Consider the following 26421-nt stretch of genomic DNA (forward strand, 5'->3'; position numbering starts at 1 on the left):
GACAAATCGAGGGCGCCGTTGAAGTTGGTACCTATCATTACGGAGCCTTTTAGACGGCTCGTTATGGATACAGTGGGACCTCTGCCGGTAACAGCCACGGGGTACAGACACATTTTGACTGTGATCTGCCCAGCGACAAAGTTCCCTGAAGCAGTGCCGCTAAAAGAACTCAGCTCAGTTGAGATAGTCAATGCACTACTGTCCATATATGCGCGAGTTGGTTTTCCTGCGGAAATCCAGTCAGATCAGGGCACAGTGTTTACTAGCACTTTGACGACAGCCTTTCTCGAAAGGTGTGGGGTAAAGCTGTTACACAGCTCAGTGTACCACCCACAGTCGAATTCCGTTGAGAAGCTCCACTCCGTCGTGAAGCGCGTGTTGAGAGCATTGTGTTTTGAACAACAAAGTGATTGGGAGCTGTGTCTGCCTGGGGTGATGTTTGCATTAAGGACCGCGCCGCATGCGGCTACGGGGTTTTCGCCAGCTGAGTTGGTGTACGGTCGCTCGCTGCGGTCTCCGCTTCGCATGCTTCGAGACTCGTGGGAAGGCAGGGGCGACGACCCAGTCGTGGTTGAGTACGTGCTTAGGCTCCTCGAACGCTTAAAGAAGGGCACAGGAGTTGTCAGGTGAAGCAATGGCAAAGTCCCAGCAGAGAGCCAAGGTTTATTATGACCGGACAGCCAGGGCCCGTCGTTTTGAGGTAGGCGATGAGGTAATGATATTGCGCACATCGCTAAAAAACAAACTCGACGTGCAGTGGGAGGGCCCAGCACGGATTGTTCAAAAACTGTCGGACGTTAACTACGTGGTGAGTCTGCCAGGAAAACGGAAAGCACAGCAAGTTTACCACTGTAATCTGCTCAAACTCTATAGACAACGGGAAGCAGTGGTGTGTATGATGGTAAACGTTCCCGAAGAGTTTCCGGTCGAGCTTCCGGGACTAGGCTCAGTGACGAACAGGGAAGACACCGATCAGGTCATTAGTGACTTAATCAGTAAAGCACCGCTGTCGCCTGAGCAGAAAACCGAACTACACCAACTCTTACAAGAGTTTCAAGGTCAGTTCTCTGAGAGGCCTGGTAGGACTTCTGTCCTTACTCATGAAATAGAACTTACCTCCCCAGAGCCAGTACGATCCAAGGCGTACCGGGTGTCACCCCGCCAGCGCGATATTATGGACGCTGAGGTAAAGAAAATGCTACATCTCGGTGTTATTGAGGCGGGTGAGAGTGATTATACCTCCCCTTTGATTTAGTTGAGGTACCGGGCAAGGAACCTCGTCCTTGCGTCGACTACCGCAGGCTTAATTCCATCACTAAGGATCAAATTTATCCGATCCCTAACATCGAGGAGCGCCTTGAGAAAGTTAGTAGCGCTCAGTTTATTTCCACCCTAGATCATGTCAGGGGTTATTGGCAGGTTCCACTTACAGAAAAGGCTAGTAGGTATTGTAAGGTTTCTGGCGACAGCCGGCGGTCTGATTCAGCTGCGTATTCGGCCAGGACACCTGCAATCGGGGTCCCTGCACGGCGATAGGCATCTGGTTTCCCACGGCCGGTCCTCGCGAGGTTTATTGGATTCGAGACGGAGGATTCCACTGCCGTTTGTAAACCTTGTTCCCGGAAGATCGTACTGCCCGGAGGCAGTTAGCGACCGCCAGAACCGAGCAGGGGGTGACTCACCCCTTCAACTGTGCCTGCTCGCCGGCGCCTCGCCCATTCGGACTTCCCGGAAGGCGTGTCCGGCTGGAGCGTGGGAACTGTCGTTCGGACGCGAAGACAACGCTCTCTCTGGTGGGGGCGATTGTCCAGCGGCACCCTCTTTCTCCGGCGAGGCATGTGACGGGGACGTGTCCCTATGTGAAGTGGTGTGTGAGTGTGTGTGTGTGTGTGTGTGTGTGTACGACAACGCAAGTTAGGCCACGCCCAAACTGGCGAAGACTTCCTCAAACCTGGGAAATCCTAGGGACCGGACCCTTTTTAAACCGGACGACGAGTGCCGTGAGAAGAGAATCCTCGATCATCCTCATATCTTCTCAGATCCTCCGACCTTCCTCCATCACCCTCCAATGGGTTCCAAAATCTTGTAAATAGTGTAAAATAAACCCCCCTGTACAGTTTCCTTCATAACCAAGTCCGACAACGTCATTCGGAGTAGGGACCTGCGGCGCTGAAAGAGTCAGCTCACTCAAGGACCCCTCGTCCCCAACAACTGGTGGCAGCGGTGGGATGGACCGTGCGACATCGTGCTTTCTCAACCGGTAAGCGTTTCGGCATTTTGCTATAGGATTCGCCAGGCTTCAGATTTTGAGAGAATAATCTACAATCACTGGGAAGTGTATGTCAATTGAGAAAGGGTAATCTCATGACATTTTGAAGATAGCATTGCCAAAGCGGAGAAAGCATTGTCATGGACCTTATGGAATTGTCAAAGTCGGACTTGCTGTTGTTATGCGAGGAACTGTCAATAGAAGTACAGGGAAAAAATACAAAACTTGAAATATGCAAGACAATTCAAAAGCACGTAGATGACGATCAGCTGGTAGATACGTGGAATTTGGTACAGGAAGAAAAAAGAAAAAGGGAAGCGGAATGGGAAAAAGAGAAAGAACGGCCAAAGTGATAAGCTGAAAAAGAAGAAAGAAATCTAAAGCGATTGCAGCTTGAAAGCGAAAATCGAAAAAAAGGCGACAGTTCGAGAGCCGGGTCTCCTGAAAGAGCAAGCGATGTACAATCATATAGAATGAACAGATTCATGCAGCCCTATGAAAGTGGAAGGGACATAGGATTGTACCTGGGAAACTTTGAGAGAACTTGCGAAAGGGAGAACTTTGCTCGCAGTACATGGCCGCAACGGCTTCTGACACTCTTGCCATGTGAAGTAGCTGAAGTCATAGCGAGACTTAGCACACAAGACGCAGCTGACTACGAAAAAGTCAAAGCCAGCCTGCTAAAAAGGTACCGGCTGTCAGCCGAAGCTTTCCGACAGCGCTTCAGGAACGCAATGAAAAACGATAGTGAGGGCTATCCGGATTTCGCGTATGGACTAAAGACGAATCTGCTAGAGTGGCTAAAAGGAGCCGAGGTTTATGAAAGCCGAGACAAAATCATTGAGTGTTTTTGCCTTGAGCAATTTTACCGAAGCATTCCCCAAGTGGTGAAACTGTGGGTTCAAGACAGGGAAAAAGTCGACACAGTTGAAAGGGCCGCTGAGCTAGCAGAGGAGTACGTTTCGCGCAGAAGGTTGAGCACTGAAGAGGGTGCGTCACACGCTCGAAACGCGATGCGAGATAAAGGGCCTAGCAGAAAGACGCGAAGTGCTAGAAGTTCGGAGCAATCAGAGGCAACGAAGGTAGCGCCAGAAAAGCGTGAAGAACAGGCGAAGAGACAGGGAGCAGACAAAGCCGCGAAAAAAGAGTTTGAGGCTAGTAGGCCATTTGGTTGCTACAACTGCAATGGTGTCGGGCACTTTGCAGCCAAGTGTACAAAGCAACGTTTGGTGTTCTCGTGCGTCGAGGATAACGCCGAGAATCTAGAGCTCCTTAAGCCATACCTGCACGAGCTGCACGCTAACGGGAAACCGTGCAGGGTGCTTCGTGATAGCGCCGCGACAATGGACGTTGTCCACCCGTCTTACGTGTCAGTGGACGATTTTACGGGAGAAGTCTCGTGGATAGAACAGGCAGTAGAAGAACACAGTGTATGCCTTCCCATAGCTAGAGTGATAATTTGTGGACCGTTTGGAGAGCTAATCACTGAGGCCGCAGTTTCGAAGGCCGTGCCACTTCAATATCCTTACCTCTTCTCGAATCGATCAGACCAATTGCTACGCGAGAGAGGCCAGAAACTCGGAAGCGGGGTGATACAAGCTTTGACAAGATCGGAAACTCGTCAGCTCGCATCTCAACTAAGTCAGATTACCGAACCTCAGGTAGCCAGAGACGCACCAGCCAGCATATCGTTGCAATCAAATGAGGAGGGAAGTGAACCAACGAGGAATGAAAGACAGACAGCTGACCGAGCAAATGAGCGACGAGGGACTTCAACCACTAAGTCGGTAGAGGAATCAGAAAACGCTGAAGGATCCGTTTTATCTCCAACATCGCGTAGTTTTGATCGCCTTCTGCAGGTGAAAAGGGAGTCCCTAACAAAAGAACAGAAGCAGGATCCCACTTTGGAAAGACTGCACTTTACAGCTAAAGAGGGTATCGCGAGACGCAACATAACGATGCACGAGAAGGGAGGCTTACTATACCGACACTACCAGGACAGAAAAGGCAAAACATTTGATCAGCTGGTCGTGCCCGAAAAATACAGAGCGGGCATTCTGAGTCTCTGCCACGGAAATGGCTGGGCAGGACATCTGGGAATCAATAAAACAAAGGAGCGCCCATTAATGAAATATTATTGGCCGGGTTGTTTCAAAGATGCAGAACGCTACGTAAAATCATGCGATGCGTGCCAGCGCGTGGGCAAGCCGGGAGAGACATGGAAGGCTCCACTGAAAATTGTTCAATTGATCTCGGAACCTTTCCGCCGGCTTGTAATAGACACAGTAGGCCCTTTGCCTAACACGAAATCAGGCTATAAGTACTTGCTTACTATGCTTTGTCCCGCCACAAATTTTCCCGAAGCAATTCCGTTGAAGGACTTGAGCTCCACAGAAATAGTTGATGCCCTTTTGTTAGTGTCCGCGAGAATAGGATTTCCGGCCGAAATCCAATCCGATCGGGCGACGGTCTTTACAAGCGCCTTGACGACCACATTCCTAGAAAGATGCGGAATAAAACTGTTGCACAGCTCGGTGTATCATCCGCAGTCCAACAGTGTAGAGAAATGGCATTCGGTGCTGAAGCGGGTGCTACGCGCTCTTTGTTATGAGCATAAAGCAGACTGGGAGGATTGTCTGCCGGCCACACTTTTCGCTTTACGAACAGTCCCCCACGAAGCTACGGGGTTTACGCCAGCATAACTCGTGTACGAAAGAGCCCTCCGCTCTCCCCTCCGAATGCTGAGAGAAATGTGGGAAGGAACAGGAGAGAATCAGACAGTGGTTGAGTACGTGCTTAAGCTACTGGACCGCCTTAACAACACGAGGGAATTAGTAAATCGAAATATGAAAGCTGCCCAGGAGGCCGCCAAGGTCTATTATGACAGAGACGCTCGCCTTCGAGGTTTCACCGCGGGCGATCGCGTGATGATCCTCCGGCCATCGAGAAAAAGCAAGCTGGAAGTTCACTGGGATGGTCCAGTAGAAGTGTTGCAAAAACTTTCGGAGACGAATTACGCACTAAGGGTTCCAGGCAGCGGAAAGCAAGTGAGAATCTATCATTGCAATCTGATGAAGCCGTTCGTGGAACGCAGCGGGATCGTCAATCTGACTCTAAATGAACCAGAAGAGCTGGACAGCGAGAGTCAGGGTTGGAAGGGAGGTGCGGACGCTAGTGACAACGTGGAAAACATTCTGGCTCACTCCGTGAATGCAGATTTCCTAAGCGGGACACAGGTCGACACGCTAAAGCAGTTGTTGAGCGAATTCGCTGACCTATTTAGCAGTCGCCCGGGAAAGACACACCTCTTGACACACGAAATCGAGCTCACCTCTGATGAGCCGGTACGGTCGAAACCCTACAGGGTATCACCGCGACAAAAAGAAATAATGGACGCGAAAATTCAGCGCATGTTGGAGTTAGGGGTTGTAGAGCCAGCGGAAAGTGACTATACCTCACCGCTAATTCTTGTTGAGGCTCCAGGGAAAGATCCTCGTCCCTGCGTGGATTATAGAAAGCTTAATGCGATTACCAGGGATCAGCTATACCCGATTCCCAACATAGAGGAAAGGATAGAAAGGGTGAGCGGCGCGAAATTCATTTCCACCCTCGATCTCGTACGGGGATATTGGCAAGTTCCCCTCTCAGAAAGCGCGAGCAGGTATGCCGCTTTCATCTCCCCAGCGGGCACCTTTCGACCCTTAATGCTTAGTTCTGGGTTGAAGAATGCCCCCTACAGCTTCTCGAAACTCATGGACATCGTACTGAAGGACATGCAGTGCTTTGCACTCCCTTATTTAGACGATGTGGCAATTTTTTCGGAAACCTGGCAAGAGCATCTAGAACACCTAAAGACCATGTTTTCCAGTTTACGACAGCCTGGACTGACACTGAAGGCAGAAAAGTGTAGATTTGGTTGCGCACAGGTGACGTACTTGGGCCACGTTGTAGGCCAGGGAACTAGGAGCCCATCCGAGTTAAAGATTGCCCCGATCGCAGCATTTCCGCAACCACGGACGAAAACGGCCATTCGCTCATTTTTGGGATTAGTTGGGTACTACCAGCGATATATTCCTAACTACTGACAGCGGGCTAGTCCCTTAACTGACGCCTTGCGAAAGGGAGCACCTACTAAAGTAAGTTGGGATAACCAAAAAGAAAACGCCTTCAAAAGCCTGAAGGAAGCACTCGTGTCCCGACCCTTGCTCAGGACCCCTGACTATGGGAAAGAGTTCATAGTCCAGTGTGATGCCAGTGATAGAGGGCTGGGTGCTGTCTTAAGCCAAGTTGGCTACGACCATGAAGAACACCCAGTTCTGTACATCAGCCGCAAACTGACCAGTAGAGAGGAAGCGTACAGCGCTTCCGAAAAAGAGTGCGCGTGTTTAGTTTGGGCAGCGCAGAAGTTGTCGTGTTACCTGCACGGAGCAAAGTTTGTATTTGAGACTGACCATTGTCCTTTAACGTGGCTGCGACAGATGTCCCCCAAAAATGGTCGCTTGCTCAGATGGAGTCTGGCTCTCCAACAGTACAATTTCTCGGTGCGTTATAAGAAGGGGAAACTGCACGGAAATGCTGATGGCTTGAGCAGACTGATGTAAGCGGAAGAACTAAGGGGAATCTCCTCCTGTGTGAGTGTTTTGTTTTACTTTGTTCCGAGTAATCCGGCTGTGGCAGTTTTAAAAGGAGATGTTTCGCGCTCAGTCGCCACAACATTAACCCAAATTTGAACACAATTTTTTTAAAGTGTATTGTTGTCAATGGAAGAAGCCTGGTGATTCTTTGGCGAAGTCCGAGCGCTTGCGGGTGGGGCAGCGCTTTGCTGTTTGGAACGTCCCACCTGCGCTTTCCTTTGTTGGTGGTGCTTTGGGTTCTGCCTTGGGGGCGATGATATTGCAATCCAGGGGACCAACACGGACGCCATCTCATCTCTTCCTGCCCAGCGGTCGTCAACGCTGGACATTCGAGATTTTTCGGGCCACGGAGGAGCTGTAAGGTTTCTGGCGACAACCGGTGGTCTGATTCAGCTGCGTATTCGGCCAGGACACCTGCAACCGGGGTCCCTGCACGGCGATTGGCATCTGTGTTCCCACGGCCGGTCCTCGCGAGGTTTATTGGATTCGAGACGGAGTATTCCACTGCCGTTTGTAAACCTTGTTCCCGGAAGATCGTGCGGCCCGGAGGCAGTAGGCGTCCGCCAGAACCGAGCAGGGGGTGACTCACCCCTTCAACTGTGCCAGCTCGCCGGCGCCTCGCCCATTCGGACTTCCCGGAAGACGTGTCCGGCTGGAGCGTGGGAACTGTCGTTCGGACGCGAAGACAACGCTCTCTCTGGTAGGGGCGATTGTCCAGCGGCACCCTCTTTCTCCGGCGAGGCATGTGACGGGGGCGTGTCCCTATGTGAAGTGGTGTGTGTGTGTGTGTGTGTACGACAACGCAAGTTAGGCCGCGCCCAACCTGGCGAAAACCTCCTCGAACCTGAAGATCCTAGGGACTGGACCCTTTTTAAACCGGACGACAAGTGCCGTGAAAGAGAATCCTCGATCATCCTCAGATCTTCTCAGATCCTCCGACCTTCCCCCATCACCCTACAATGGGTTCCAAAATCTTGTAAATAATGTAAAATAGACTCCCCTGTACAGTTTCCTTCATACACAAGTCCGACAACGTCATTCGGAGAAGGGACCTGCGGCGCTGAAAGAGTCAGCTCACTCAAGGACCCCTCGTCCCCAACAGTATGCGGCGTTCATTTCACCAATGGGAACATTCCGTCCTAAAGTTTTGAGTTTTGGTTTGAAGAACGCGCCCTACTGCTTTTCAAGCCACATGGACAAAGTGTTGCGGGGACAGGAAGAATTCGCTTTACCGTATTTAGACGACGTAGCGATATTCTCCGCATCCTGGTCTGAGCATATGGCACACTTGCGGGCAGTGCTAACCCGCCTGCGCGAAGCGGGCTTGACAGTCAAGGCTCCCAAGTGCCAATTAGCACAGGCCGAGGCTGTCTACCTCGGTCACGTGATTGGACAGGGTCGTCGCCGCCCCTCTGAAATAAAGGTGGCCGCTGTGCGAGACTTCCCGCAACGGCGCACGAAGACTGATATTCGGTCGTTCTTAGGTGTCGCCGGCTACTATCACAGGTACATCCCCAGGTATTCTGATATCGTGGCTCCCCTGACGGATGCTCTAAGAAAAACAGAACCCCAAACAGTCGTCTGGGGCGAGGCAAGGGAAAGGGCTTTTAGCGCCCTAAAGAGCGCCCTAACAAGCCAGCCTGTGCTACGATCGCCAGACTACACAAAAGGGTTCGTTGTTCAGTGCGATGCTTGTGAGCGAGGCATGGGCGTTGTACTGCGCCAACGGGAAAATGAAGAAGTGGAACACCCCGTCCTGTATGCTAGTCGTAAGCTGACCTGTCGTGAGCAGGCGTACAGCGCCACCGAGAATGAGTGTGCGTGCCTCGTGTGGGCCGTTCAGAAATTGTCATGCTACCTAGCCGGCTCGAGGTTTATCATTGAGACGGATCACTGCCCTCTCCAATGGCTGCAGACCATCTCTCCCAAAAATGGCCGCCTCCTGCGCTGGAGACTCGCTTTGCAACAATATTCCTTTGAGGTGCGTTACAAAAAGGGGAGTCTCAACGGTAACTCCGATGGCTTAATTCGAGGCCCCTAACGTAGGAATCCCCCTCAAAGTTGTTTGTTACTGATGTTTTCTTCCTGAGGCAGGATTTTTAACATATTGCTTTTGTTTAGTGTTTCAAAGTGATGACGTTCTTTCTAGTGCAATTTTCCCATTTGTGGACGCGTTCTGAGTGCTGTTTGACTACTGTAAGGAACTAGGTAGTAGTATAAAAGGGGAAAGAGCCTGGCAGCGCTTAGTGAGGGTTGTGTCGTGCTTGCTGACTGAGCGGTTGCGTTTCGGCGTAGTTCTAACACTTGCTGGAAACGAGAACAAAAATGGCAACTCTCCCGAAGTCAATTTGCAGTGTCCTGTGTGAACCTGAACCTGAGAACGAGGCCTTCTCTGTGCGCTGCGCTCAAGCAACGCCGAGGGACGACCGATTTCGATTACGAGCATCATCGAGCGACATCCCTCCGGACAGCGGATGCAGTCCCCTGACCATCGGGATCTCCTTCTCCCGGCGGGGCGGTCTGTTACGTTTCGCCTACGACGCGCGGTATAGCCGGCGCGGATGCAACGGACGCCGGGGCTTCGTTCAAAGTGGCGGTCATTTTGGCCCGTTCACCACTGCCGCAACGCCTCCCGCCAAGCGCGTCCAGGCAGGTTTCAATGCCACGTGTCTTCATGTGTGCGTGTGTGTGTGTGTGTGTGTGCATGTTGGTCCCCACGCTTGTCAAAGCGCGGCAGCTGGGTCCCCAACTGGGAGGCGAGGAGGTCTGACCGGCGCCGGCCCGGCGGACGCGTCGCTCCTCGTCTCAACGTGTCCGTGCGTCGCCGTCTCGTGCGCCTCATCCCGAGCCGTTCCTTCTTGCCCTCGACTCCGAGAGTATAAAGGCAGCTGCCCCGGACGCCAAGAGGGAGGCTTCGATTTCTTCCGTCGAGTAACGTGGTCGCCCGTTTTTCCACTTCGGTCGACCTGACCGGCTGCTCTTTTGCGATGCTAGAATAAACAAGTTGTTCTGTTGGCATTCGACTCGTCCTTTGCCAGGACCTTCGGATGTTTCCAGCTGTGCCCCAGGCCGCCAAGCCGACGCTACCCTTGGGGCTTGCGACCCATTTGCAACACCGTCCCGCCGTGCGAAAGCTTCGCGCCGGGCAACGCTTGCGAAGTCGGGCCCAGCAAACCGGTGAAAACTTCACCAGTTACATAGAAGATGTCGTCGACCTCTGCAAGCGTGTCAACCCTTCTATGAGCGAGGCCGACAAGATCAGACACATTATGAAAGGCATTGAGGATGATGCCTTCCAGATGCTCGTCGCCAAAGATCCCCAGACTGTCTCCGGTGTCATCGGCTACTGCCAAAGCTTCGATGAGCTGCGCAAACAACGCCTTTCTACCCGGCGTGCAGGCTTACAGGAGACCGCACTTTGCAGCTTGGCTCTGCCAGGGGACGGTCGCTCCTCCAGAGCCTCCAGCAGTTTGTACGTGAGGAAGTCTCACGCCAGCTATCTTTGTCTACCTGCCCGCCTACGCCTGCGCCGTCGCTCACTCCCAACCTACAGCGTGTTATTGAGGAGCAGGTCGCTGAAGTCCTGCCACCTCTTTCTCAGCCACCCCTGATCGCGGCTCCTCTTACGTACGCCGATGCCGTGGTGAGGTCGCGGCCCTCACCTGCTGCTCCTGTCTACAGGTCACCTACCCGGCAGTTAGAACCCCAGCGACCTGCAACCCCACCTTACCGTCCGGTTGCCCGCCCCCGATCACAGCCGCAGCCACTCAACCCCTGGCGCACATAAGACAACCGCCCTATTTGCTACGCCTGTGGCGTCGCTGGTCACGTTGCTCGTTTGTGTCGCAGTCGTGACCACCGTCCCTACGATCATAGGCGTGAGCCGACGTACGACCTTCCGCCGTCGTCCTCGCCTGCGTCACACTTGCCGCCTCCGGATTCTTCTTCTCCTAGTTACCATCCCCGCTCCCACCGCTCGCTGTCTCCTGGCCGTCGTTCCCGTTCCCCAATGCTCCGTCGCCAACCCGCCATCCACGCGGAAAACTAACCACCGCAGTTCCGCAGGCAAGAACTGCGTCACCAGCGGCTCACTCAAGACCTGTTTCTGCGCCTGCCAATATTATTACCGTTTTCGTTGAAGGAGTCGCCGTCGAAGCACTTGTTGACACTGGCGCAGCCGTTTCGGTTCTCAGTCACACCCTCTGTCGCAGACTCAAAAAAGTGACGACGCCCCTTCCTCCCGTTTCTCTCCGGACGGCCAGCGCTCAGGACATTCGACCGTTAGCCGCCTGCACCGCCCGCCTGCTCATCGGGAACGTTCCCTACACAATCTAGTTCATCGTCCTCGCCCGCTCCTCTCACGACGTTATCCTTGGCTGGGACTTCCTCTCCTCACATCACGCCGTTATTGATTGCACCCGTGCTCAGCTTGACTTGTCGCCCTACAGTGACGCCCCCTTGGACGTAACCGGTGCTGCTGCCGCTACTGTGGTCGTCTCAGAGGACACAGACGTTCCACCTTTCTCTTCAGTGCTGGTGCCTCTTTCTAGTGCTGCGCTCTCAAATGCAACAGTGACTTATACCCCCTCTTTACGATGCGCTGACCAGAAGTCTGTTTTGCTGCCTCATGCTGTGCTGACAATTGTTCGTGGCTCCAGCGCTATCTATGTGGCCAACCCGTTCTCCTGCCCTACCACTTTACTCCGTGGTCAATCGCTTGGTAGCGTTGCCGTTCTCGATCCCGCCTCCGCATACACCCTCGTGGATAGCGCGGCCGGCCTTCACGTCAGCGCCATTACGCCGGTTCCCATCACGAATCAGTCGTCTGTAGATATTTTTCACCGTTCCGTCGACGCCGCCCTGACGTCTACCCAACGAGACCAGCTTGTAGCCGTTCCGCAGCGTTTTCAATCTTCGTTTGACTACCAGCAACCTTCCTTGGGCCGCACCACCACCGTTACCCGCTGTATTGACACTGGAACCCATGCCCCTTTGTGCCAACGTCCGTACCGCGTGTCAGCCGCTGAGCGCAGCATCATTGACGCCCAGGTGACCGACATGCTCCAGCGTCACGTGATACAACTGTCGCACAGCCCGTGGGCATCGCCAGTTGTTCTGGTCAAGAAAAAAGACGGTTCCATCCGTTTCTGCGTGGACTACCGTCGTCTGAATAAGGTTACACGCAAGGACGTTTACCCTCTCCCCTGTATCGACGATGCCCTTGACTGCCTGCAGGGCTCCGAGTTCTTTTCTTCATTGGTCTTGCGCTCCGGTTACTGGCAGGTGCCGATGGCGGAAGCCGATCGCCCAAAAACTGCATTCGTCACACCCGACGGGCTCTATGATTTTAATGTCATGCCTTTCGGCCTCTGCAATGCACCCGCCACATTCGAGCGCATGATGGACAACATACTCCGAGGGCTCAAATGGCACACATGCCTTTGTTATCTAGACGACGTTGTAATCTTTTCCCCGGACTTTCCGTCTCACCTCCAGCGCCTCGAGACTTTTCTTCGCTGCCTGGCCGGCGCTGGCCTCCAACTTAATTTGAAGAAGTGCCGCTTCGGAGCTCAGCAGCTCACCATTCTCGGTCATGTCGTATCGAAAGATGGCGTTCTCCCGGACCCGGCCAAGTTGCGAGCTGTGGCCGAATTTTCAAAGCCCACTTCTGTAAAAGACCTCCGCAGCTTCGTCGGCCTCTGCTCCTACTTCCGCCGCTTTGTCCGCAATTTTGCCACTATCGTCGACCCCATGAACAAGCTCCTTTCCACCCACGACCTTTCGGCCTGGTCGCCAGCCTGTGATGAAGCGTTTACGACACTCCGTCGCCTCCTCACCACTCCACCAATTCTGCGTCACTTCGACCCTCGTTCTCCGACGGAACTCCACACCGATGCCAGTGGCGTCGGCCTCGGTGCCGTACTCGCTCAACGCAAGCAAGGCTTTGACGAGTACGTTGTCGTTTACGCTAGCCGGACACTCACAAAAGCTGAAGCCAACTATTCTGTCACCGAGAAGGAGTGTTTCGCAATCCTTTGGGCGATCGTCAAATTTCGCCCCTACCTGTATGGGCGCCCTTTTGACGTTGTCACCGATCACCACGCCCTCTGCTGGTTGTCCTCTTTGAAAGATCCCTCTGGCCGACTGGCGCGATGGGCTCTGCGACTCCAAGAGTACGACATTCGCGTTATCTATCGTTCCGGCCGCAAACATGCCGATGCTGATGCCCTCTCACGTTCCCCTGTACCATCTGGGGCAGCGCCTTGTATATCCGCCCTGTCTTCTTTCAAGTTTGAGTTCGCTGATATGGCTTCCGAGCAACGCAAAGACCCGTGGATCACTTGCCTTTTTGATCTCCTATCTGGCCAATCGTCTCGACCTCCTTCCCGTGCTCTCCGTCGTCAGTCCCACCATTTCGCCATCCGAGACGAGCTCCTTTACCGCCACAACTATCTCCCGGATGGTCGCAAGTGGCTTCTCGTCATTCCGACACATCTGCGCTCCTTCATTTGCTCTTCCTACCACGATGATTCCCAGTGCGCCCATGCTGGATTCTTGAAGACTTTCACCCGTCCACGACAGCGGTACTACTGGCGTGGGATGGCCCGTTACGTCCGCCAGTTCGTTCAGTCCTGCACATGCCAGCGCCGAAAACATCCACCTCGCCGACCCGCCGCTCCTATGCAGCCACTGCCTTGCCCAGTACAGCCCTTCGAGCGTGTTGGCATCGACCTCTACGGCCCTCTTACCAGCACATCAACCGGAAAGCGCTGGATCATCGTTGCCATCGACCACCTTACACGTTACGCTGAAACATCGCTTTTACCATCCGCTACAGCCCACGACATTGCATCCTTCATTCTCCATCGCATCATTCTTCGCCATGGTGCGCCCAAAGAGCTGCTCAGTGATAGAAGTCCGGCCTTCTTCTCAGAAGTTGTAGAAGCTCTCCTTCAGGAATGCAACGTTGTTCACCGCACCAGCTCCACCTACCATCCCCAGACAAATGGCATGGTTGAGCGTTTTAATCGCACCCTCGGCGACATGCTGGCCATGTATGTTGCCTCCGACCATTGTAACTGGGACCGCGTTCTCCCTTTTGTCACATACGCTTATAACTCCGCTGCTCAAGCCGCCACCGGATTCTCTCCGTACTTTCTTCTGTACGGCCGTGAGCCTTCTTGCACAATGGACACCATTCTACTTTACCGCCCTGATGCTTTACAACTCTTTCTCAAGCCGCAAATTATGCCGAAGAATGCCGACAGCTTGCCCGGTCCTTCACTTCTCACGCCCAGCAGCAGCAGAAAAGCACCCGTGATCCCCTTGTACTTCCTCCCGCTTACCGTTCTGACTCTTTGGTCTGGCTCTGGGTACCCTCCTCAGGTCCCGGCCTTTCCTCCAAACTTGTTAGCAAGTACCAGGGACCCTACCGTATTCTTCAGCAGACATCCCCCGTCAATTACCTCATCGACCCCCTTACGCCATCCCCTGATCATCGCCGCCGAGGCCGCGAAATTGACCACACGACCCGCCTCAAACCTTACTACGACCCCGCCGTCGTGACATCGCCCTAGGCCGCCAGGATGGCGCCCTTTCGCCCGGGGGGAAGTGTAAGACTGGACACGGGCTTTAGAATCTTTAGAGGTTGGCGCTCAACGAAGACGACGAGAAGCGCCGAACATTGCGAAGCTCAAGCGCCGAACATTGCGAAGCTCAAGCGCCGAACACTCCGAAGCTCGAGCGCCGAACGCTCGGTCGCTCGTGCGTGCTCTGGACTGAACGCAGTCTCTGTTCTGTGCCTGGACGGTTCGGCTGGTTGTTCGTGACGCTGTGCTTATTACTGTGCTGTGCTGTGGTGTGCTGTGTGCTGTATTAGTAGTGTGCTGTGTCCTTATTACACTTCCATTATTTAGAGTACAGGCCAATGAGCGTTCATGCGGCGGACAAGACCTCAAAAGCGAGGCGATAAATAACAGTACAATTTTTAAAACTCCCGCTTACGTGCCTAGCGGCGACCTGCGGTGCTGGGCTTTCGCCCGAATCCGCGCTGGGTGCGTCAGCATCCGCGCTCGTTACGTCTGCAACAGACCGCTGGCATTGGCTCGCGCGCTTCGGCAGCCGGCCGAGGGGGTAAGTGCGAGGGGCCGGCTGAGGAGCACCGACATTTCAGCGTGCAAAAAGTAACGAGAGGAGAGGGAAAGGCGCGAAGACGCGGAAATCCAAATTTTGACTACGAATAACTCAGCTTCCACAAAACGCATCTAAAAAATTCTTGCTGGAGGATATTTGTGAAGCGGCGTCCTTTACCATCCTACGCACATCGCATCTTTGTTGAGACCCCCTTTCACAGCCCCTTTATAAACTGGAATTTTAACTTTCCTATATCTCGTCGTGCTTTAAGTGTCTCCAGACAACGCTACGTCATCATGTTACAAACCGATGGTATATGCCTGTCATCTAACTTGCTAGACTTAGCTGGCTGCAAGTAACTGGTTCTGGTCCAGCCTAGCCACACATCTGCTCCATTATTTAACTGATGTAGGCCTGTTTATAACGTGGCCGTTGGTTTATTAATTGAAAATAATGGGATTGTTTCGTTGTTATGCTCAAGGAAACAGTTTTAGTAAAGTTGATTTCCGCACGTATGGGCATTAACTTGTGATGCAAGAGTATCGATAGTACTATTGATAGTTGTGCCACTGTCGAACTATCGATAGTAAAAAAACTATCGATAGTGGTATCGATAGTACTATCGATGGCAGTATCGATAGTGCTATCGATATTATTATCGATACTAATATCACTAGTAATATCCATAGCACTATCGATAATACTTACCAACTGTCCCAGCCACCTTTTAAACTGAATTGTTTCGCTTCTGCTTCTCAATTTAAAGGGGTAGTCATTTTATTCTAACTCTAGCAAGATCTCACAACCCCGACAGTTATTTTCACAATTCGTTAACTTGTATACAGCTCGGCGTGCTGAAGAAATATGCACTAGGCTTGCACAGTGCATGGGCCATGCTATCATGAGCCACAGCAATTAACGTTCGTTCTTCTTCTTGCGTCGTCTTGCTACATTCTTCGGGATGCCTTCAGTGCCTTCGCTACGATGTTATACATAAATAAATATATTTATGTAGAACTGCTTCCTGTGATCTCAGATTTTTTTCTTATATTTAACTGTTATCTAGTTGGTGCATCAAGGCGTCCTTCTTATTTGTTGTTCCATTGAAATGCTTCCGAGGTTTGAACAATAAACCACTGCTACGCTTACAACCTCACCACCGACGAAATGCTTAATAAGAATCACCATACATTTGCACAAGGTAGATATGGCCGCGCATCTTCTAGACAAGTATGCTGCAGTGAGGGTGCGACAGTTCAGTAAACAAAGATCGCACAGCTCAAAATCGTGCAACAGTAATTTTTCCTTATGCATCAAGCCATGCATATATGCTTGTAAAGAAATTTCCGTGCCATTCACATGCCGCACGTAGCGAGCCAAAAATTCACCCGGATGCCCTTAAGTAGTCTTTAATGCCACCACTAATGGTTAACCCAATTTCCTTTTACGTGTTTTCTGTTACGTTTTTACTAAATATTTTCCCAAAAATTAATCTCAATGAATGACACCATGTTGAACTAAATTCGTAGTAAAGATGTTACAAGGCCGTTCCTTCTTCGCACCTCACTTCCTCGAGGTGCTCGGTTATTTGGCATTGGACGTGTAGCCAACAGTTATACTGTGGACGATCGACGACAGACAGACGAACGAAGAAACTGGGCTGTTATAACACTTGAAAAACTCCACACAAACAAGAAGGAAGAAGATGAAAGGCAAAAACTATACACAGAAACCACAGGGGCTGCACATTCAGCTACTAAAGCTGACACAAATTAACGCTCCTTCTCGGCGCTTTTATCTCAGCGACCAGTGTATAACCCCTTCGGACTGTCTCAGAAGGTTCGCTCCTTTTCTCGGTTGCTATCGCCACCCTGTGGGTTCGCGCACTCCTTCCGGTGGCGTTGTCCTTTTTGCTTTTGCCAGTGTGCCCAGAGAGCGGTCAATCTCTAGCGATGTGGCCTACTCCGTGGCATTCGAAGCAGCCGCTCCATTTTCCCTGCTTGTTCACATCGCGCTCCTTCGTGCGCCCGAGCGCTGTCACCGGTTTTCACACAGCTGCACCTCTACCTTTCGCATCTTCAAATGTGTCGAGCTCGCCGCGTAGCTCCAGAGGCGTGAACCCCTTCTTGCCCTCACGCAGCCGGATGTACTCTAGTCCTTCGGCGCTGAAGCCAGCTTTCATGCGGTCTGCTACTACTAAAGAAACAATTTCTTCTTTTGTTTCTGCCTTTCTGGACTGGAAGTAATAGTCAAAGTATATGTGAGCGTAACGGAAGCAAACTTCATCCACGTCTCGTCTTTTGTCTTGAGCGTCTTTTCAAAGCGCTCCAGGTACTGTGCCGGGGTCAGCTTCAGCTCGTTGAGTACTGCGGCCTTCACCGCATCATAGCTATTGCGTTCCTCGGCTCCTAGTCCCTGCAGGAGGTACCTCATCCGTTCGGTCAGCGCTGGCATGATGAGGTGCACGCGGCTGTCGTCTGGCACATTGCACGAAGCGAGCATGCTTTCTACCTCAGCGGACCATAACGCTACGCCCACATCATCGGGGAGGTTGAGACCCTTTAGAATTTTAGTGCACTGAGTATAATTGTAATGATGAACTTACTCCGGAACTTTTTCTGCGGAATTAAATATTTTACCCGTCTGCAATATGTTTATTAAATGCATGAATTGAGAATTGCTGACAGTCAATTGTCGCAAATGAGTTGCTGTGGCACGGGGGTTATGGTACTTGGCTGCTGACTAGAAAGACGCGGGTTCGATTCCGGCCACGGCGGCTCTATTTCGATGGAGGTGAAAGGCTAGAGGTCTATGTACTGTGCAGCGCCAGTGCACGTTAAAAACCACAGCTGGTCGAAATCATTCGGAGAACAGCACAACGCACCCCTCATGGCGTGAGTCTCTTTCGGGCATTAAGCCTAATAAAACCGTGAAACCAACAAGTTATCGCAAATGTTTTGGCAATATTGCTAGGCAACGAATGCAGAATATCGATAATGTTACTATCGATAGTGTTATATCGATAGCCTTAGTATCAGCGGTCTTACTATCGATAGTCTCACTGTCGACAGTCTCACTATCAGTAGTCTCGCTATCGTTACTATTATCGTTAGTACGTACAATAGTCTATCGATAGCTGCACTATGGATAGACTTTTACACTATCGATAGTACTATCGATAATACTATCGATAGTACTTTCGATAATACTATCGATAGTCTATCGATAGTAGCATATATGACAGTTTCTTTACACTATCGATAGCTTAAAAAACTATCGATACTATCGATAGTAAATTTTTCGATAGTTTTGCATCACTAGCATTAACCCATTAAAGCTATCGCGTTATCGAGTCATGAACAAAAACAGTGCAGGAACAGGGATAAGCGCTAACATTTACTTCTTATCGCTTTTGAGGCAATAACAACAGCAACAACTTATTCTTTGCTCGCCTTTCTTGTCCCTGTTGATGCGCTGTTTTTGTTCAAATATGTACCAACTCGCTCACTCGCCGTGTTACTAAAATGGAGTCATACACTTAAGACGGAGCTGACTGTGCACTTTATTTTCAAAAATGTGCAGCTGAATTGATGTGAGGCCTCTTTATTTTTATAAAACCATTTCCTATTTTTTTTAGGTTGGTTTGTGGAACGTTTCTTTGTCTGACAAAAGCCTCCAAAACTTCCGAGCGGACTCTAAGGAAGTTTAGCAGCGTTGACCTGCAAAAATGTCATTGTGTGTTTTTGTCTACTCAACCAAATCGCTTTTGAGAGAGGCAATCTCAGCTATGTTTCTCGCGCGACCCTTTCGTTTTCACGCAAGGCGGTGCTTCAGCGGTATCATTTCCTAGCGATCCATGGGTTGTAACAGTTTAATTTTCTTCTACGGATAGGGACAAACTTGTCTATACGCTCCTTATTACCAAGAAACTCAACCGTTTCCAGTATAAACGCACATCACCGCGATTCTCCAATTCCCTAAGCGTAAGTGCAGGTTATGGTGGTGGTAGTGGTTTTATTAAAAATAATAGTAAAAAGGAAGGAGAAGATTTTTGCTAGCCCCGGCATCTGCCATCGACACTGAAGCACCTGAGCTGGGGCAGCGGAAATAAAGGACAGCAGGCAGTATGGAGAAATGAAATGAAAGAGGTGAGGGGACAGGAATAGAGGACAGGGGGAGAAGTAATATGTACAAACTATTTACACAATAAGAAATGTGTCCAGGTTGTGCGCGTGATTAGTTCATTTTAGAGGAATTAAATCACACACGCGCACAGCACTGTGTTGGTTACAACTGGAGTGGGGCGTCCAGTTATTACGTGCAGGCTATCTATAACGGATTCATCATGAGCTCACGAATAGTCAAGAAAATTTCGGGTCATTCGCGTTGCTCTTTCAGGTGTTACACCCATATTGCTGTGAGCTAAACCATGGTCTGAAATGTCTGTGTTTGTTTCTGCTGCGCAGTGTTCAGCAAAGTTTACAAAAGCGAGAAGTGACACGTGTTGATACACAAACCAGCTGAGTTAAATCGCGAAAATTTGTAGTTTAGGAAAGCAAATGATGCAATAACTGCATCACTTATCGATGGACACCTCAACCACGCCGTGAGGCAAGGGAGGAAGGTGCGACAGAAGGAAGAGATGAAATGCCGTAGTGTAGAGCTGCGGAATAATTTCGACCAACTGGGGGGGGGGGGGGGGGGAGGATCTTTAATGTGCACTAACAACGCACAGCAGACGGCCGCTTTTAGCGTTTCGCCTCCACCGAAACGCGGCCGCCGCGGTCGGGTTCAATGCCGAGTACTCCCGCTTAGTAGCCGAGTGCTCTTACCACTGAGCCACCACGGCAGGTCTTAAAAAGAGGTCAAATCTAGCCGGGCGCTATCAGCGTCTTGGGGTGATAATATGTCACATCGATTGCAGTTGATGCAAAGCAAGTAAAACTTTTCGGTAACTATACATTTTCGTCTTGAATTGAATATTTGCGAAATATAATCAGCTAAGGATTGTATGAAGGGTGGTGGGCTGTTTGGAAGCTCATCAAGCCAACCGCATGTAACCACAGTGTTTGCTATTAGCGAAACATCGTCTCCCCTACTACAGTGGTCCCGTATAACAATTTTGTGTAATATTTAGCGTATACGGTAGCCGAAGCACCTTGTACGAAACTCGTGAAATAGCTCGTTATCAGAATAGTAGCATGGGCGGAAGCGCAAGCTTGGAAGGCCATAATGTTTTGAATACAGGACGAGATCAGAGCAGGTAAACTGCCTGTCGCTTAGTAAACTCTCTCAGGGTAACAGCCTTTAAAATACTTCCAGACTCTTTCGCCTTGGCGGAGAGGTGATATCGCCTGCGTAAGCGCCAACGACACGGTCTCCTTTGCCCGTCTTGCTGCCCAGCTTCCCATCTGGTGCTCAAAACATCCTGCTGCAGAGCACTGTAAATTTGGCCGCGCTTACTTGATTATAAACGTACGATAAATATTCAGATCTCGGTTTCTTTAATGTCACGGTGCGGTATTTCCGAACTGTGTGGGAGTTACACTTGTGCACGTAACAGACTTCAAGAAATGGATTAGAAGAATATGTTGAATGAAGTAGCACTTCCGCATGTGGCGTTAATTTATGACATCCATGCTTACCTCATCAAGCTATCTCAGCGATTAAGCGCGGAAGATAAAAATTGAAGGACACTTAAGCTCCGCCTCAAGAGTATGACGCGGTAGCGTAGTTGGTTAGGCTTTATTGTGGGAAGTTAAGCAGCTTTGAACGCATTTTTTCGATTCTTTCAATTAAACAATTGATCAATTGCACACTCAAAATTTTCTTAATTAGCATTATCAAGCATTGTCTTTGTGCTGTGAGCATTCTGACACCTTTAAGCCTTCTTTTCATTTTTCACTTATTTAGTAATTGATTAATTACAATGAGGTCAATAACTCGTCATCGCTTCTCACACACCAATAAATGATCAATAACAAGAAGCACAAATTACCATGATACGATTTGTTTACGCAGCCCCCGATTATTTCTGACACGCGGTTCCGACTAATACTGCGCCGAGGACCTTTCGACCCGAACCAGCTGTATAGGCTGTCACGTAAAGTTACAAAATTTGAAGACTTCCCGCACTGCCGACAGACAAGCACACTAAAAACCACCGCGTGACCCACGCAGCTGTCTTTCTTCTATGCAGTGCTTACCGGCCGCCGTTGGAGTTCTTTTAGTTATTGTGGATGAGTTGCATGACACTGGAAACAGGCAAAACGTACAGGGTGTGAGCGAAGACTGCGTATGTGACATTGAGTACGTAGCTGAAAAACGAAAATGTCAGTGCACGTTAAAGATCCCCAGGTGGTCGAAATTATTCCGGAGCCCTCCACTACGGCACCTAATTCTTCCTTTCTTCTTTCACTCCCTCTCTTATCCCTTTCCTTACGGCGCGGTTCAGGTGTCCAACGATATATGAGACAGATACTGCGCCATTTCCTTTCCCCAAAAAAACCAATTAATATTATTATGCACCTGTCGGTCTGTGCCCTCAAGCAGACGCCGAAAATTAACAAGTATTTATTAGCCTAGAGATTAATCTTGCACTATTGACATTTCGAGTTTACGTGGACCTACAACCTAAATATATACCTGCCTCCGTAGCAGTGCTGCAGCTGAATGCCTATTTGAAAAAAATATCACTAAAAGTAGCATTTGCTGCAATTTATATTACTAATAAAAATTGTGTGTAATACTGAACAAATATTATAAATGTCAACGCTGAGAACGATTATGCGCAAGAGGGCACTTGGAGACTACGTTGCGCAGTACTTGCGTTTTATCCCTTAAGAAACAAAAACTGTTATGCTGGTTCTTTTATACAAGACAAATTCAGTACACTCTCACTAGTTTAAACACGCTTAATTTGAACTTTCGGTCTATTCGAACTGGCACACTAGTCGCAGCAAAATCAGGCGTCCTGAGAAGTTTGAAACACGTAAATTACGAAAAAAAAATTTTTGGTCCTTTCCCAGATCGAATTGTCGAGAGGCGACTTAATTTGAAATGTCAGAACGCCAGCACGAAATCCAAGTGCTGTTCTCTATGTGCTGTCTGCAGGCAGTCATGGCTTCTTGCAATGAGCGGCTATCTGGTAGGTGAATATTACGACGTGCATGTGGGACAAGAATGGATTATTCCCACATTAAACAGGCGCACAGCGTGCCACTAGCAACGTAAACTACAACACAGGGAAGAAACCTGCCTACCTTTAAAAGATTTTTCTGTTGAAGAAGGAAAAAAACAATTAACAGCATTAATGGCACATCCTATTCATTGCGTCTTATGCGCACTGTACTATCACAATACAATGTTTACGGGACGCAAATGCGAGGAAAAAATATTATTTCGGTGCAGTCAAGATGTCCAGTGTTACCTCTAATGTGTCATGATATGAGGAGGTCTGCGTATTCTATTCGCTGGTAACAATACCGCCCAACTAGTTTGCGCGGGAGAGCTGGAGTAAACGTTTTTTTTCGAGAACAATCATCCCGGAAAAAAATTGATAGGTACAGTAAAACATAGTCGAAGCGTTTTGTTTTATAGCACTTGACTCAGGAGCAAGTTCTGCAGCGAGAGCTATAGTTGCGGGATGAGATCCGCCGACGGTCAGGCTTAACTCTCCTACGAGGTGAAAAACATATTGGTCTTTCATGTCCAGCACTTTCGACAAAAGTTTTGAAAATTGGTAAATTATAAGGTACTTTTACGGTAAAATTGAAGGTAATGGTCCCCTCTACTGATATGTAGCAAACTTTTTCTTTTAAAGTGTTCCCATTAGTCGCATCGAACAGTTAACACTCCCATAAACAACAGATGGGGAACGCTTTTGACAGTAGCAAGAATGTTAATAGAAAACAAGATGCAAGACTGCAGTCGGGTGATCTGTAGATATGCTGACTGTTATACTGAAAAATTACCATTATACGAAATTGCGTTCATATAACATTGCCGGCCTTTGGGCATACGTTAAAAAGCTATGAATGAACAGAATACCGCTCGTAAACCTGCAGAAAACAGCAGCGGGGAAATGTGTGTCAACCGCCGCGGTGGCTCAGTGGTTAGGGCGCTCGACTACTGATCCGGAGTTCCCGGGTTCGAAACCGACCGCGGCGGCGGCGTTTTTATGGAGTAAAAACGCTAAGGCGCCCGTGTGCTGTGCGATGTCAGTGCACGTTAAAGATCCCTAGGTGGTCGAAATTATCCCGGAGCCCTCCACTACGGCACCTCTTTCTTCCTTTCTTCTTTCACTCCCTCCTTTCCCCTTCCCATACGGCGCGGTTCAGGTGTCCAATGATATATGAGACAGATACTGCGCCATTTCCTTTCCCCAAAAAACCAATTATTATTATTAAATGTGTGTCACCCCGCCGCGGTGGCTCAGTGGTTAAGCCGCTTGTCTACTGAGCCGGAGTACCCGGGTTCGAACCAAACCTCGGTGGCCGTGTTTCGATGGATGCGGAACTCAAAAAGCTCCGGTGTGCTGCGCTATGTCAGTACACGTTAAAAACCCCAAGTGGCCGAAATTATTATTGCGAAAGCATTACTGGACTGTGTACGCAGCTGACGTGTCCGCAAAAAGTGGACGCAGCATGGGGAAGCACAATGTTGAAGTGAAATCTGTCGCAGGCTATGACGTCATCAGCTAGTGTACAGTGTCATGACTGAATGTGCATGACAATTGGTGTATAAATAGTGTCAGATCAATGTCATCGTCATGTGAGTCATGAGCCTAAAATCATGAGTCATGACCGGAATCATAATCAATGTGCTGACGAAAGCGAAATCAGCGTTTTATAAACGAAGGTTTGAAACCTCAGTCAATAACAGCCGCAAAGTCTGGAAAATTTTTAATTAATACAACACTGCCAGCATAAGTATTGTGCCTCCTCAGAAATTGATGGCTAACATTGCTCGGATTTAGCACTGGCAAATTTGTTCAATGAGCATTTCATAAATGTTGGTGCGGCCAATATATACTAAAAACAATATTACAGACTATGTTTCTTAGACCTGTTTGTGAAGAGATCCTTGCATTCCTACTCTCGCTTGACAATAGATCAGATTCTGGCTATGATGATATCAAGGCCTTACCTAATATAGAGGTCGCACACGAAATCGCAGGTCTCCTAAAGGATATATGCAACAAAATGTTGGACTCGGGTATTTTTCCGAATGCACTGAAAATCGCCCGTGCAGCTGTCATACACAAAGGTGGCCGGTCTAAAGGCCTAAATAATTACCGACCAATATCGGTGCCGCGACTTTTCTCGAAAATAACGGAACGCGTACTGTACACAAGGTTAATGAATTTTTTTTTTCAGCTTGACACGTAAATGCTGAACAACAATGTGGCTTTCAAAAAGGAAAATGCACTGAGACAGCCCTTCTACAGGTGAAGGATATTATTATCAAAAACATTGAAGACCGTCTTTTTACACTTGGTATATTTCTTTCCTTCAGGAAAGCTTTTCACTGCCATAATACAAAACATGCTGCTGTAAAAACTACCGCTGTCCGGTATCAGGGAACCAGCAAATAATCTTATTCGTAGTTATCTTGAGTCTCGCTCTCAGTATGCGTCTTTAAATGGGTTTCATTCTTGCAAAAATGTTATCAAGAACGGTATCCCACAGGCATTAAATCTAGGCACGTTACTATTTCTTGTTTGCATAAATGACATTGCAAACATTCCCAAGACCGGTAAAATTGTATTATACGCGGACAGTGCAAACGTTTTCTTGTTTTTTTCTGGTAGCAGCCTACAGGAACTAAAAGACGCTGCTAACGTCTGGTTGCACGAACTAAATCAATGGGTCTCTCTAAACCAGCTAGAATTTAATGCCAAGAAAACTAAGTTCATGTGTATTCACGCCAATACTGAGGCAATAGATTAGAACACAAATCTCTTTTATGCCTCCTAGCGTTACCTTTCAGTCTAGTTTGAGCTGGTCAGGTCATATACAGAACGTACATGTAAAAATAGCTAAATCCTTTGGTCTGTTGCACAGAGCAAAACTTTTTTTACCCTTATGGCTGAAAAACAAATATACTTTTCAATAGTTCCCTCTCACCTGAGCTAGTGGGCATCAGTATGAGGAACCAGTAACTGCACCGACGCCTGCACCGACGCAGACAGGCTTTCCAAATTGCAAAGGAAGGCCGTTCGCACACTTCAGTCTTTCACGGGAATGCATGACTGCTAGAGAAGTTTTGCATACACATAATATTCCAACATACAGCAATGCTTATAGGCTTAAAATGGCTATGTGCACGTTCCAGAAAGTTGAAACCCGAATACAACACGTTTATGGCCCAGCATTACAATAGAGATACAGGTCAATACTTACTTCCAACTTCCATTATTACCGACATTCCACGGACTAATTACAATAAGCAAGACTGCCCATTTCACAGTCCAAAGCATCAAATTTAAAATGCGTGCTTTCTTTCGCTCACTGCAAGGTTACACTAAACCTGATAAATTTGGCATCTATGTCATTTATAAATATAATTATGAATCTTTCAATGATTTATTCCTTGCAGACACTTTTTATTTGAAGAAGCCAAATGTCGTTTGTATTCTTTTTGCATTCTATCTTGTATTTGCAAACAATTGGTTGTTATACATACTTTTGTATTGCGGACCCCATTTGTCTTTATGGTCTGCCTTTCTTTGTGTTGGATGACTAATTCTGTCTTGCGTGCTTAACACAATCATATTCCCATTTAATGAGCCGAAGTTCACTTTGTCTTACATTTATGCCATGGTATGAGTGTTTCTGAATGCTAATTATAGGGTTGTTCATTCTACTCTATGCATGTAATATATCGTTTGTAATAGTACATCACTGCTGCTGTGCCCTGCGGGGTCAAAGCCTAGTCAGGAGGCCTTTTATCTCCTTTAGACCTGCCTCGCAGGCAATTCCTATGTATTGCGAAATAAACAATCAAGTAAAAAAGAAAAAGAATGTGGTCAGTACCGGAGTCATTAGCGGAGGAAGGAATTCAGTCGTGGTCATCAAAGTCATGAGTGGTGATCTCATAAATCATGGACCCAAAATAGGCTAAAAAAGAGCTGAGTCACGGTCACAAGAAGGACCGACCGAGTCAACGGTCACAAATAGTGCTGAGTCAATGGTCACAAAGTGAGCCACAACAAAAGTGGTGAGTCACGGGTCACAAAATTGATAACAAACAGGGCCGTGTCATGGGTCACACAATGCGTCACAAAAAGTTTAAGGGGGAGTTGAAGGGTCCACTGAGGCGTCGAGATCTGAGAGCTACTGTGCCCATTTCTTTCCTCAAAAAAATTTCCTTTTATTGTGTAAA

The 26421-nt window shown here is 49.1% G+C and overlaps 1 protein-coding gene across 1 annotated transcript in view; it reads right to left on the minus strand.

Moving 5' to 3' along the window:
* The window catches only part of LOC144130190 (uncharacterized), a 103965-nt gene extending 82674 nt beyond the window's left edge, over positions 1-21291 (minus strand). Inside the window, exon 1 of the mRNA XM_077664183.1 lies at positions 21243-21291. The gene's annotated coding sequence lies outside the window, so the exon portion shown is untranslated. The remainder of the gene's footprint in view (positions 1-21242) is intronic.
* Positions 21292-26421: the final 5130 nt, after the last annotated feature.

This window comes from Amblyomma americanum, chromosome 4 (assembly GCF_052857255.1).
Source record: "Amblyomma americanum isolate KBUSLIRL-KWMA chromosome 4, ASM5285725v1, whole genome shotgun sequence".
Taxonomy (NCBI): domain Eukaryota; kingdom Metazoa; phylum Arthropoda; class Arachnida; order Ixodida; family Ixodidae; genus Amblyomma; species Amblyomma americanum.